Raw genomic sequence first — 6,000 nt, forward strand, 5'->3', positions numbered from 1 at the left:
GAGGTTTTCCAAATTAAAGGGCAATAATGTACTGAAGATGAAGGGACTGTCAAAAACTGTTCAAATATGAGTGGTTTTCAAGGACCGTACCCTACCGGCCAAAATCGAAATAAAAAGGCAACGGATCCCAATAACTGTCTATTAATTGACAACTTATGTGTGACTAGACGACTCGTCGAATTGTTGTCTTTTTGATGTCTAATAAGATTTTAGATTCTTGTCTAATAGTCGCCTAACAAGTGTCTAATAAGCCTTATTAGACTTACTGTCACAAACCTGTCTCATAATTGTCTAACAGGTGTTATTAGATGATATCCCAACAAGTGTCTAAATTCAGTCTTTAAGCGTCTTTAATTTTGTTAGAAAGATTGCCCATCTACATGGATGAAATTGTCTAATTTGATGAAGAGTAACATTTAAGAAGGAAGCGGAATATTACGCCAATTATTCAAAGACTCTGCTAAACACACAGTAACACATGAATATTGTTTAAGAAAACAATAGCAGATCTGATTATTAATGGCATATTCAATGAGCCTTCACAACACAAACAACTTTTTTGTATAAAAACATTTGTATCACAACTATCACAAGCATAAACCTGAAGCATTTTATCTGTTTTTAGCGTTCCAATGTGAATAATTCTGTTATCCCTCATTGCAGATGTACAAGTTTTCATCATCACTGGACTGAGTTCGAAACGCTTCTACACACACAACAATGATCTGGAATAAACACGAAAAAAGTTGTTCACATCAAACATATCCGCAAAGCGCTACAAATGTGACGACGTAGAACCTTACAATTTTTTTCTGCTGGTGGTTTTGATATTTACTGTCTAATAATTACTTCCATTCGTGTACCTAATAGATGCCTAACAGACAGACAGTCTTTGTCTATTGGGCTGGCTAATAGACATCTGTTGTGTTTTGCACTTTACTTTTATTAAAACACTTATAACGTACATAATAAATAAAACATAAACGAAACAACCAATACACTTTAAAATATAATAGTACGGTGGCCGCGCACCAGCCGCACCGAGCGCCCCTGCCGAGAGCTCCTGCTCGATCGGCTCGCTAACACACTCTAACTGTGCGCTCGGCACACACTAAGCCTTGCGCTGCTTAGTGTGTGCGACAGTGTGTGTGACACACTGTCGTCCTCCTGGACGTTGACCGGTGGCAGCGCAACTGCCACGGCAAGTCCAGGGGTCGGCACGGCTGCCCACAACATCTCCCCCTTTAATACCGAAGGGCTCGAACCGACGCGGGGTATTCCACTAAGGGAATACCGGCGTGGTGAACCCTTCCGACCGATGCTGCCAAGATGTGGGGACCCCGATGTTGGTGCGCTGAGCAGCGCTGGCTGCTGCTCTCGGGCCACACCGCGATGGCGATGACGCGGCGGTGATGCTGCTGCTGTGCCGCTCCCTGGGACGGCGGCGATGGTGTAACGGCGATGATGATGACGATGATGATAACGATGATGATGATGATGCCGCGATGATGACGATGATGATGATGATCCTTGCCCCAGGGCAGCAGCGATGGATTTTTTTGTCCGATGACGGGCGGTAGAGATGAAAATACTCGGGCGGCATTGTTCCTCGCCCTCCTACGATGCGTTGGCTCATCGCCCTTCTTTTATGCTGTGGCTGCAGTCGCAGCGCAATTTGGTGACGCCCGTTCGACTGCAGCCGGACGGCATGCTACCTCGTTCCTCTGGACACTGTGGCTGTAGCCGAGGCGCAATTGGCGACGCCTGTTCAACTACAGCCAGGGTGAAAGCGTTCGCGCCGATGTGTGCTGCTGTGTTGCAGCCGATGCAACTTGTGCGTTGCCGATCCTTGTTGTGCTGCCGAGGCGGAATGGTACGTCGCCGTGGTGAGAGGCAGGGCTCGAGCCGCGGCGGAATTGCTGCCTCGCCGATGATGTGCTGAGCTCGAGCCGGGGCGGTATTGCTCGTCGCCGATGGATCCTTGCACTGCTGCTGCTGCAGCTGGGCGGAATGCGTCCTCGCCCGATGAAGCTGGGGCTGCAGCATGGGCGAATGTGACGCCCATCCGATGTTCCAGCAGCAAGGCGGAAAGGTGCCTCACCTCTGGTGCTGCTGGCGTTGCTGGGGCTGCAGCCCGACGACCTTCCTTGTCGCCGAGAGTGTGTGCTCGTCTGCCCATGTGGTCGCCAATGATGGGACGGCAGCCGGGGCCTCGGTGTTGGCGGCGGTGGCGGCGGCCCGATGTTCCGCGGTATCCCAAAGGCACAGGGAACCGGTGCCAACGCGATGGCCGCTGCGATGATGCCGCAAAAACGAGATGGGCCCGATCGCGATGGCGTCCGCGGGTTCTTGTTGGGATCCCCCTTACGCAGGAGGATCCCATCCTCGTCGCCACTGTTGTGTTTTGCACTTTTACTTTTATTAAAACACTTATAACGTACATAATAAATAAACATAAACGAAACAACCAATACACTTTAAAATATAATAGTACGGTGGCCGCGCACCAGCCGCACCGAGCGCCCCTGCCGAGAGCTCCTGCTCGATCGGCTCGCTAACACACTCTAACTGTGCGCTCGGCACACACTAAGCCTTGCGCTGCTTAGTGTGTGCGACAGGTGTGTGACACACTGTCGTCCTCCTGGACGTTGACCGGTGGCAGCGCAACTGCCACGGCAAGTCCAGGGGTCGGCACGGCTGCCCACAACACATCTATTAACGATTTCGGCTGGTAGGGTAAAGATATCAGGTCAAGTTATAAGCCCGTTTGACAGCTAGGTGGAAGAAGAATCGACGAAGAAAACTGACAGTTAGTTTTCCGCGTTTGGCGAACGCTTCAAGTTCTCGAAGGAAAATTTCCATTTTAAATCACGGGCTGTGTTCTAATAAACTAAAATATTCACCCAAATTGATCTCCAACAAATATTGACCATGCAAAACGTAAACAATCCATCAATACATATACAAGTGGAAAATCACCTGTCAAAATCGGTGCCCAGGGGGGGGGGGGGATCGCCAAACGCGCTATAACTACACCTCATTATACATTCCACCTTGGTGGTTTTCCAATTTGTGGAGGTCTCAGATTAGAAAGAGATTACATCTTCAAAGGTACATCCTCCACCGTTTTCACCGTTCCAAAACGTAGTTGACGTTGCATTTTCTATAGTCAAAAGAGATTGCCATAGTATGGATGTTAACTTAGTAAAAGTTCTGGCATCCATAGAACTGCAAGAAACTAACGCTGATCATCCTTTACTAGATTCTTATTATAGGGAATACAGTAAAAACTCATTTCGATGTAGTCTCTAAAAAAAACTATTTCCTTAAGACGAACATTTTGACGGTCCCGTAATATTCCATACATTTTATTTCTCTTCAAGATGAATGTTTCCCTAAAGCGAATATCCTTCAAGCTTCATATGCTATTTGGCAACCGAAATTCTGTAGGATGAATTTTTGGGTGACAGCCAAGGTGGATTAAAAATATCAGATGGTGGATTAGGGCCTTTGGGGGGTCGCCATAGTTGAGGGACTTTACGTCATTTTAGAACCGTTAACTATTGGTTTCCGCATACAAAGCTTAGCAAATAGAACAGACTTCTTTGTTAATATGTGCATTTTTGTGTGTCTATTGATTTTATCGAAAAATGAGATATATTAACAAAAGATTTGATGATTTGTTTATGCACGAAATTTGAAATCATGTGAGTATGAGTTCAAATCCCACGTAAATTGTCCATGCGGCTCGTAGATAATGAGGAATCAATGTGAAAATTGAAAAAAAAAAATGATTTCTAATTTTTATCATCAAAAAATTCGAAAACACAATGAATTATAGAATAAATTCACGGAAAACATAAAATAACACACTTTAATCCATGTTCTTATGTTTAATAAGAACTTGCAAAGTCCAAAATATATTTTTAAAGAATATTTAATCGAAAAAATGGGGGTGGATAAATTAAATAAAAAAATTTAATAAATGTAAACAAAGTTTGAATCCTGGGGACCTTACGTCAAGTGACGAATTGTCAAAATGCAATAGAGTCCACCACTGATATTTTTAAATCCACCTTGGTGACAGCTAACATACATATTGGTTATACGATTCCATGTTTTCCTTGTTCTTCTTCTTCTGTTTAGGTTGATGGATATACAGGCGTCCCCCGAGTTACGACCCCCTCGAGTTACGACGATTCGCAGATACGACGATTTTGATTTTGACAGTTGAAAGTTGTCATTGACAAGAAATTGATGCATTATTTTTTAATTTCTGGGCTGATAATCGTTATACAAACATTTCCAAAGATTCCACAATTACCCTATCTTGAATATCTATATTGTGTACGGCTTTTAAAATATAATTATTACATTACCGAACATTATTTTAAATAAAATACACGATATCATAAATTCCAACTCTTCAAATTCGGTTATAAACTTAGTATTCATAGATATTCGACATACGACTTTTTCGACTTACGCCTTGCTTTGGGACATTTTTCGGTCCCAAATACAGTCGTATCTCGGGGGGACACCTGTACTCTCTTTTGGGAGGTATAATCAGAGGCGTACCATCTGAGTTCGGGAGTGGACTGTCATCCATGTTCCTTTTTTTGTCCAGGTTGGTTTATATTATGTCGTTAGTTACTTAGTCTTTTTTCCGTTATTTCCTCCGTTCATTTTTTGTATGTATTGTATTTTGACTACCTTTGTTTGTTGTTTGATTTGTATAACCAGGCTAGATTCGGTTTATTATCTCTAAGCGATTTTTTTTCCATTTGGTTCCCATTCCATGGTCTTCAATTACGCTTTCATGTTTTCCCGTGGTTCTTGGTTATTACCGTGCAGCCAGACGAGGTGAATATACAGCGAAATGAACTATTTGACAAGCAAAACATTTGACAAGCAAAATATTTGACAGGTAAAGCTAAATTGGTTGGGGGAGACAACATCCGTTTCAAAAATCACCTAAAAAGAGTATCTTCCCAAGCGCCACAGATTAAGCTTAAACGACTGGAAAATTGAATATCCATAGAAAAAAAATGAAAGCTCCACAGCTTCATTGGTTTGATCAATAGATGGCGTATTACAACTCTCATTATATTGCTATCCTTTTCTTGCAATGTGTTTCGACAAGTTGCATTTTATTATGACCTATTAGCCTTCTAACTTTCTGAGCAAAAATCTATATAAATGGTCGTGTGGTTAGATACGTGGGTATCAACACCAATGACCATTGCTCAATCTCACTGCTTCAGTGCTGGTGGTTTCCGTTGGAGTTAGTATTTAAACAATCGTATCGCCGTTCTAGTCTAGCGATGCATAACTTCAATGCGAAACCATACAACAGTACAGAGGAAATGAGAAAGCTCTCCTCCAAGCGATGAAGCTCAACTGGTTGGGGTATCCCACCAACAGATAGCGCCACCAGCTTTTTGCTATTTTTAGAATGAATGAGTCGTTTGGGTCTGCTAAACGAAGTCTTTTATATTGTTAGGTAGAGAACTTGAGTCGTTTAGAAGCCGTTTAGTGGTCGTTTAGTGGATTTGTGGCACTTCCAAGCGCCACAGATTAAGCTAAACGACGGAAAATTGCATATCCATAAAAAAAATGAAAGCCCACAGCTCATTGGTTGATCAATAGATGGCGTATTACAACTCATCATTATATGCTATCCTGTTCTTGCAATGTGTTTCGACAAGTTTCATCTTATCACCCAAGCGCCACAGATTAAGCTTAAACGACTGGAAAATTGAAATCATATAAAAAAAATGAAAGCTCCACAGCTTCATGGTTTGATCAATAGAGGGCGTATTAAAACTCATCATTATATTGCTATCCTGTTCTTTGCAATGTGTTTCGACAAGTTTCATCTTATCATGACCTATATAGCCTTATAACTTTCTGAGCAAAAATCTATGTGAATGGTTGAGGTCAGATACGTGGGTATCAACACCCGCAAGAATCAATTCTCACTTGCTTCAGTACTGGTGG

The sequence above is a fragment of the Anopheles merus genome, unplaced genomic scaffold (assembly GCF_017562075.2).
Source record: "Anopheles merus strain MAF unplaced genomic scaffold, AmerM5.1 LNR4000192, whole genome shotgun sequence".
Taxonomy (NCBI): Eukaryota; Metazoa; Arthropoda; class Insecta; order Diptera; family Culicidae; genus Anopheles; species Anopheles merus.